Below are 9,135 nucleotides of genomic sequence, written 5' to 3' on the forward strand. Positions count from 1 at the left end.
GGCTCTGCGAGTCAGTAACAGGGAACGAGGAGCGCTGCTGTGATGCGCCCGCAGAGCGCGCTGACTCTGCGATCTGCAGCCACCGCCCCATCCCACTCCCCCCAGGCCCTGCCGGAAGGGGAATCTCAAACCAGCTCTGGCTTCTCTGGAGTGGGAGCTGGAGCATCACCCACAAAGAGAAGGGGACCTCCTGGAAGGCCCCAGCAGTCCAGAATTCCAGAAATTGGTGATTCAGTTCCTGGGCTACCACGTGCTAATTTAACCCGGAGGAGCACGTGACATCCAGAAGCAGCCTGGGGCTCCTGCCGCACCGCCCCCACGTCCCCAGCACACAGTGGGGTCTTCACGTCTCGCACAGCGGGGCTCTTCCCGCCCCAGTCCAGCCCGGCTCACGCGTCTTCATTGCTGTGTCCACAGCACCCTTCCTAAGCGTGTCTTGAACGAGAAAAACGAAGGACTGAAGGAAGAAAGGAACAGCGTTTTCAAATCGGCTTTGGAAAGGAAGACACACCTCCTGGGTTTGCTTCCGATTCTCTCCATTTGTAGGTGAGGACACTGAAGCCTAGAGGGGGACGTGACTTAAGTGAAGTCCATGCCCGTGAGATGGGACCGTGGGGCGAGGGCAGGCCCCGGAAGTCACGCTGCGCAGTTTCTGCCTCCCTGCAAGTGGCCTTGGTCCCTGCGAAAAGGGGTGACGTGTTTAATCAGCGGCTGTGATGGGGAGAAGGCGACCCGGACGGGCTCTGGCCCCCGTTCTGCTGCCGGCGCCTCTGCAGGGTGGCCCTCGCTGCGCCGCCGCGGGAGGGGCCCCGCGGGGCCCCCTGATCGTGACCGCACTCCTGCTCGTTGATTCGCGCAAACACATTGGAGGAGCAAGCACCTGCTGAGAGTCCTGCGCGAGGTACAGAGGTGAACGAGAGCGACGTGGCCCTGGTCCTCCTGGAGCTTGAATTTTACGTCACCCCGGACTGGTGCTCAAGGCCTGGGCAGGCCATCGCCCCCTCCCGTCCAGCCCCCACCCCCACCCCCACCCCCACCCCAGGAGGTTGGGGTGTTCTGCAGGCACCGGGCGCTCACGGCAGCTCCTCTTCCTGGACCCGGTCAAAGGCTGCTCCCTACGTTAGGGACCCGTGAGCCCCAAGGCAGGGCTCCTAGTTGCCCCGCGAGCAGTACCCGCGCCACCTCAGCCAGTCCCTCCGCCGGCTGCCTGGGTTTGAGGTGGGCCAAGCAGAGTGGATTCCTGCGGCGCAAGAGCGCAGGAGCGCAGGCTGGTGGAACTTCGCCACGAGCAGACTCCCGGAGCGAAGCGTCGGGAATTCCGACCGTCCCAATCCCCGCACCCACACCCAAACCGCTCCTCCTGCACCTCCCGCAGTCCCTGCTCTCACTGTGCGCCCCTGTTCCTCTCCCCTCCCCCCGCACCACCTCCCGGGCAGGAGGGGCAGTCAGCTTGCAGCCCGGGACTCTGAGATAACCCTCCTTCTAGATATCCCAGACCTTGCTGCGCACCCACCCCCTCGGGTTTGTCCCCAGGAAACCCCCTGCAGTTTCCGAGGTCCCCTCCGGTCCTCGGTTAGAGACCTCGAGACCGCAGCCGCGCAGAGGGCCTGGGCGGTCCTGAGGCAGGGAGCTCCTCGGGCCCCCACCGTAGATGGTCCCTCAGCATTTCCGTTTGAACCCCCCCTCCCCCCAGCCCCCTATCCCCGCTCTAGGAGTACTCTCGGCCCCTCTGACTCAGCCCGGTGGCAAAAACCCCAGGCAGGCGTCCGGAGAACTGGGCAGTGGTCCCGGCTCTGGCCCCAGTTCCGGGCCTACCTGGGCTCTAATGCCTTCTGTGAAAAAGGAGGGGTTGGATCAGACAAACCCCGTATCCCTGGGAGGGTCGGAGGGGACGCGGGGTAAAGCAAACGGACCCCAAGGCAGACAGCGAGAGGCGACACTCGCAGGGACGCGGAGGCTGAGAGCATCCCCAGCCGGGGCAGGAGGGGCGCAGGCGGGGCGCAGGCCGCCGAGGCAGCGTCGTCGGCGAAGCGCGCCCCGCGGGAGCTGGGCTCAGCGGGGTTGCGCGCCTGGACAAGCCACCCGCTCGGAGCGAGGGAGACGAGACGCGGGGCCCCGGGACGCAGTGCGTGGCCGGATCCAAGCGGCCTGGCAAACAGGGAAAAGACCGTCCCGTGCCCGTGCAGGGCTGCGCGTCCTCCTCCGAGAAAGGCGGACAACGTGGCTCTCTTGAACGTGGGTGGCGACTGCGGGACTAATGACTGTTTCCTGAAGAAGCATTTTGTTTTTGCTGTTTCCAAATCGCGTGCACAAAAAAAACACCCCAAAACAAAAAAAACAACATTTCGTTATTCGAGCCTCCTGACAGTCCTCTGACTTGGGCAAGCTCCCAATTTACAAACAAAAACAAATTAAAAAAACAACAACAACCGAGGCTCATAAAGGTCAGGCAGACGCCCAACAAATAGGTGTTAAGTGATTACGAACAGAGATTATTCTAATTTGAGACAATTAAATCTTAACTCTCTGAAGCTTCCCAAAACAGAAATAAAAGCTTTTGCCTGCTGTGGGGGCTAAATTTTGCTTTGGACCCGGGGAGTGAAACGTGGCCCTGGGCCAAAACCGTGTCTGTGCCACGGACCTCTGGATAACCTGCCGAAGGCTGCGGCCCCCGCTCCCCACCACCCTCCGCCCACCGCAGACTAAATCTCCGCTTAGAGCCTTGGGGTTCTCAGCCCTGGGGCCCCGGAATGGCTCCGGGGCTGCAGGCGGGGACCCTGGCTCTTCGCACGTGCTGTCTCACAGGCTGACTCCGCGCCAGGGTGCAGTGGATGCGGGGGTTGGGGTCCCCCGCGCCAGACCCTGCGGGGGAGGTGGATGGGGAGGCTGGGTTTCTGGCCCCGGAGGGACCCCGGCCGAGCTCTGGCCTGGCCGCCAGGGCTGCTCTCCAGGAGCCACGCCCAGTTTCCCCCCCGCCGCCGAATTTCCAAAAGGAGGTGCGACGGGTATTAGCTTATCGCGACGGAGGAGAAAGCCCAGGCTGGACTCAGTCCAACGCCCGGAGCCCGCACCCAGTGCTCGGTCCCGCGTTCCCGCCCGCCGCCTTCTCCGCTGACTCGGGTCACCGACATCCCGGGGTGGGCGCTCCAGCCTCCGCCTCCGCCAGCGCCACACTCACAGGGGCTGTCGCCTGCTGGAGGAAGGTGGGAGCCCGGGCTGCACAGCCAGCTGCGGCGGCTCCCGCGCGGGCGGGCGGCGAAAACCCCGGGGCAACCCCCTTCCCGCCACTGCCCCGTCCCCCGAGCCGCAGCCCGCCCTCAGCCCCGCAGGCGCACCCTCTCCCACTCACTCCTCCCGGCGTCAGGAGACCGAATCAGAATTTAAAAAGAAACTTCCTGTAGTTTCTTTTTTTTTTAACGGAAAATGTAACACAAGCATATGGCAACCAAACACACACTTCGAACTGTCTAGAAAGAATCCCGCAAAAAGGAAGTTGTCTGTCCTCTGGCCGCCAGCTCTCCCACGCGGGGTCACTCTCGTTGGCTCAGTGTCGGTCCCCGGTGGGAGACTTCTGTGCGTGGGAAACCTGGCACCCGCCACCACCACCTCCGCGTATGTTTTCACACGAACAGAAGCGCAGTGTCATTTGCGTTTTCCACTTAACATCCAAAACACTTCCCAGGACGTACATTTCCCCAACTCCTTTACGGGGCTGGGTGGATGACCACCGCAGGGTGGCCTCCCGCCGCTCTGCCTCCGCGTGGTCGTGGTTCTGGTCCCACGGTCCGACACTCCTCCCCCAGCCCCGCTCCCCGCAGCCGCAGCCCAATCTCCGGGTTCCTGGCCCCTGGAGAACGTACAGAGCGCGCGCGCCTCTGGAAGGAGAACGCACAGACGCACAAACACGCCGTTTTAGAAAAAAAAAAAAAAGTTGGGGGTTTAGTTGTTTTTCAAACACTCCTGCAAGCTCCAGATTCTAGAGCAAAGCCCCGAGGGCTGCGGCTGGGCGGAGACCGAAAGTCAGTGCTGAGGCGCCTCCAGCATCCCGGAATCCCGGGCACGCGGGCGCGAGGGGCGTGGGGGTGGGGGGTCGACGGCGAGACCTCCAGGGGCAACACAGGAGCCAGAAACACGGCGGCGGGGGGCAGACACCCGGGAGGCGTCGCGCAGGCCGGGGTGCAGGGTCCCAGGCAGTGATGGTGCCTCTCCTGTAGTTGGCAGAGATGCACGCGCCTCCCCACACTTGCCTTCTGTGTACCAAGTGGTTCTACTCATTTTGCAAATGGGGAAACTGAGGCTCTCAGAGGTGAGGCCAATCGCTGGAAATGGCGCAGCAGCTGGTAACTGAAGCGCGGGAGGACCCGAGTCCCGGGCTCCGTGTTACAGGGAGTGCCAGTCCCGCGGTCGTGGGGCCGAGAGCCCGGCGCAGCGCGGGGACCCCGCCAGCCTAAGCGAGGCCAGTGAGAGGACACCCGCCCCCCCCCCCGCCCCGCCCCGCAGCCGTATGGCGGGAAGGGAAGCGAGGTCGAGAGGGTCGAGGACTTTTTCACCCAACATTTTCAGGACAAATTGGGACTGTCGTAGGGGGGCGAGGTTTGGGGTTGAGGAAGCAAAGTGGGGCCGGGAAAAACACTAACACGGCCAGAGAGAAAAGCCCAGGAGAGAGCGAGAGAGTGGTCGCGTCCGGGGACGGCGTAAGGGGCGCCGCGGTCCTCCAGGCTGGAGTCGGCAAGGGGGTCCTTCCTACGGGTTTAGCGGTGCTTCCTAAGCCCGACCCGAGGGTCGAGGAGCCCAAAGCCATGCGTCGCGTGCGCGCGGCTCCGGCGGAGTGGGAGGTTGGCGACAAGAGATAAGGGCCTCTCCAGAGGGAGGGGAGGCCTCCGCGGGGCAGACAGAGGTGCCCCCCGCGCAGGGAGGGCAGCACGCACGTGGGCGTGCGGGGAGCAGGGCAGGCCAGCAGAGCTAGGACCTGAGGTCGTCCCGAGCCACCTCCTCCCCCGCCCGTGCCCCGAGCCGAAAGGGATCCGAGGTATCGGGTCCCTGGGGGCCGCCCCCCCAGCATTCGGGTCCAGCTCGGGTTACCGGCCGGGCCTGCTCCCTAAAATATGTATGAGGCTTTTGCGGGTGTAGTTTCGCGGCCCCTCCCGGAGTGGGGTCGGGGGCGCCGGCGTGCGCCGGCAGCCACGGGGGGTGGGAGGGAGAAAGCGACGCTGGCTCCCGAGGCCGGCTCGCCTTTCAGCGGCGCATTTAAGAAAAGGTGGAAACTGGATCTGTCTCGGCGGTGCCCCCGCCCCGCCAGCACGGACGGCCGGACCCCACGGCCCGGTCGGTGGCTCGCTTTGCGCTGAGCGGTGTCTGGTTCTCAACAGCAGGTGAATGGACCCGGGCGGGGCGCGCCGGGCACGGGGGGCGGGGCGCGCGCTATAAAGTGGGAGCGGCAGGCCGCGGGGGCCACTCGCAACCAGAGTGGCCTGCGCTCCGGCTTTGCAGTCTCTGGCACACCGCGCCCTGCCGCTCGGCATCCTACGGCCCTCGGGGACCAGGTAGGACGTGAGTGGGGATGCAGCCAAGGATATTCGGGGCGACCTGGCTAGGCGGGGAACGCGTGCGGGCCGGGGAGCGGTTCATGTGGAAACCCCCACTCACACACCTTGGCGTGATGGGCCCATTGCCTTGCTTAGGATAGCCCCTGTCCGGGTCCTGGCGCTTCGAGCCCATATCTAGCTGCGCTGCGAGGGATCCCGAGGCCTCGAGACTCGCCCAGCCAGCTCTGCCGGGGTGGGAGTCTCGCCGCCTCCCCTGGCTGCGACCTCCGGGGGCGGAGCAGGCCCCGCCCAGCAGTCGGACCTATGGAAGGACGGTATCCGCACCGTCACCCTCGACTGATCTCCGCTCGGCGGGGGCGGGGTGGGGAGAACTATAGACGCCCCTCCCGCAGCCACCACTGCCGCTCCTTCCCTTCGATCTGGGCGAGGACAAGGTGCTAACGGTCTTCAATCTTAATGCAAGAGACCCTTAGATTCGGTGGGGGCATCGGTTAAGCGCTCTCCTTTTGGGGGGTTTCTCAGTCGCTGGGCCTGCGGGAGTCGGTCGAGAGAACTAGGAGCTAAAAGGCAGGAAGACGGATTAACGTTTTATTTTAATCTGTTTTTGAACTGCGGTTGCCGTCTGGGGCGGCAAGGCGGGGCTGGGAAGGGCGGCCAAAACGGCAGGGGGAGGGAGGGCGCTCGGGTGCCCAGGATGCTGGGGAAGGCGGCGGCCACCCCAACGCTGACAGCCCGGGAGTCCGCGGGCCCCGGCCCCGCCCCTCGGAATGCTCCCGGAGGTATTAGCGCGGAGGACCGCTGAAAAGGATCTATCTAATCCGTGTCCGCCCCCTCTCGGGGGAGCGGCCGCCGCAGCGGGGAGAAGTAAGGGGGATGGGAACGGGTCTGGGGGCGGCTCCCCTCCCCCCTCTCCCTTCCCGGACAGGCAGTCTTTGTTCCCGGCGGCAGCCGCGGCCAGACACCTGTGAGGCAGCAGAGCTGGGGGAGCGTAGGTGGGTGAGGACGGGGCGCGGGGCACCGCATCCCTACTCAAGCCCTGCGCCCCCGGGGCCCGGTGGACCCACTGGGACAACTCAGCCTAACGCACCTTTCTGCGGGGAAGGCTGCGGACATCCATCCAGTGGCCCCAGAGTGCGTCCCAGATCCAAACGCACTTCCCCTCCCCCAGCCCAGGGTCGAATTTCCAAAAACGCAGCGCTACACACACCTCGGCTAGCTCCGGGCTCGGAGGGCGGTGGGATGGCAGCGCGTCGGGGCGCACCTCGGCCAGTGGCACCCTAGACCGAGGGCAGGAGGCCGAGACACAAGGCGGGCGGCGAGACCCCTTGGGACCAGACCCATCCGGGTAGGGAGAGCAGGCGGGGCTCCCGGCGTCTCCGCAGTCCCAGTCGGGCGTGTCCTGCGCGGTGCACCAACCGGAGCCACATTCAAGGTGAATCATCCCGGGCCCGCCCCCCGCCCTTCCCCCGCCTCTCGGCACCTGGGCCAATGGCGCGGAGCTGGGGGGAGGGCGGGGCTCGGGGGCCGTAAACCCTCCCAGAGTCATTATCGCTGCACTCCGTCGAGCCTCCGCACCTCCGCGCCGGAACCCGCGGGCCTTTCTTCGGCCGCGCCGTCCGGGGCGTCCTGCGCACCCTTTTCCTCCGACTCGGGGCCCCCTTCCCTCCTGCCCTACCCCGCCGGCCGCGCCGAGGCCGCTCCTTCTCAGGTGGCCGGGCAGGGGCGTCCCCCGGCAGATCTGTCACCCGACACCCAGGAAGCGCGCGGCCCCATCCCGGCTCCTCTTTGTTCCCCCGCGGGGCTCCGCGCTCGGGCGCCGCCTCTTCCCGCGTAGCGCTGTGGAGGTTCGCGGCGCTGCCCTTGGCCCGACCTGGGGTCATCTCAGGCTCAGTCCACCCGGCCCGCTCCGAACCAGGGCCCTTTTTGCGGCGTTTCTCTTGTGTGGACTCCGTGCGAGCCGGGAGGCGGCGGTGCTTCCAGCTCGGAGCCGGCGCAGGTGAGTGTCCGGGGCGGGGCCGGGTGGAGCCAGCGCCGGGCGGGGAAGAGAAGGTGGAGGCGGGCGCCCCGGGGCGAACCGTGCTAGAATCCCAGTTGCGGGCGGGGGGCGGTGCGGGCAGGGGCTGCTCGGCGCGGACGGCCTTCGGGGAGGGCCGAGCAGGGCCGCCTCCCGGCTCTCCCGGGCCTTCCAGCGGAGGCGCCCACGCGGCCTTTGGTCCTGGGTCCCCGGAGACTCGTGCGTCCAGCGCTGTGGCCTGGGCGTGGGGAGGCCGCGCGGTGTGAGTGCGGATAGTGTTCGGCGAGGTGCGTATCCGCGCGGGCCCCAGCACCTCCCTGGGGAGTCGGGCAGGGGTGGCGTCGGCGCGGCGCCGCCCTGGCGGGCTCAGGTTGGAAGCGCAGGCTGCTAGGCGGCCGGCGACCAGGACAGGGGAGAGTTGGCTCTCCGGGAGCTGGCTAGCGTCTTCCGCCACCTCTCAGGGCTTCAGGGCCGGTCGTGAACGCTTCGGTGGCCCCGGGGAGGCCCCGCCCAGTGTGGGGCACGGGGAAGCGGATCTCGGACTTCCACCGCATTTCTGCTTCGCGATCGCCCATCCCCGGAGCCTCAGAGCACGCGGCTGAGACACCCTCCCCCACCCTCCCCCACCCCTGTTAGCTCTAGCGAGCGCCCGGCCCCTCCGGGCGCGGATCTGGGTTGGCGGCGGGATAGCGCTTCTCCGACGCAGCCTGAGAATCGGGCTGTGAGGGTGCGGCCGCCGAGTCAGGGGTCTCTCGGTTGCAAGGGGCCCTCCAGGCTGAGCCGTTCGCTTTCCCTCCCCCCAGCGCCCGCATCCCAGCGCCGCCTGTGGATGCGCCCGCGGGGGGCTGGGGCGCTAATACTGGCTCAGAGCGATTAGGAACCCGGAGCCCGCGGCGTCCTGATCAACCTCCCCACCCCCGCCGTCACCCCCAACGGTTAGGTGAGGACGAGCTCCCCGTTTTCTGCCGGACTTTGCAAATCTCTGGAGGATTAAAAGCCCGATTTTCCTCCTGGAGGCCAGGGGCGGAAATCTGCGCTGCGCGCCTAGTCCTTTGGGGGGGGGGGGGCGCGGTCCCTGCGCTCCACGGGCAGGTCTCTGAGCCGAGGCTGCGCCTTCCGAGAAATCAGTCCCGGCGGTGGATCGAGCGCCCCGAAAGGAACGTTGCCCCACGCCCAGCGCTGAGCCGCGACGGGCCCGCTCAGTCTCCACGAGGCCCTCGGTTCGGATCCCTGCTGCTAATGTGCACCCTCCTCTGCTGGTTCTTCGGGGCCCACGGCCGTCCCTCCTCGCACTGGAGGCCCTGGCTCTGCTCCTGGGGAGGGCGGAAGTGGGCCCTGGGGGGTCGGCTTATGCAAAGAAGAAAAAAATCTAGGGTACGGTTCTCACTTGTGAGAATTTCGTTTATTCCCTTTCCCCTACCAGGCCGGTTAACGGGGCGCAGGGGCTTATGCTGTGAGTCCACGGGTCTCTGGGACGAGGTAACGGTGGGTGCGCAGGCGCCGGGGCCTCCTTGGAAGCAGCTTTTGGTCCCTCCCCTGAGACACCGTGGGGAGACAGGGTGGCCCGCACCCGAG

This window comes from Phyllostomus hastatus, unplaced genomic scaffold, assembly GCF_019186645.2.
Source record: "Phyllostomus hastatus isolate PE091 unplaced genomic scaffold, TTU_PhHast_1.1 phas_scaffold_114, whole genome shotgun sequence".
In the NCBI taxonomy this organism is placed as follows: domain Eukaryota; kingdom Metazoa; phylum Chordata; class Mammalia; order Chiroptera; family Phyllostomidae; genus Phyllostomus; species Phyllostomus hastatus.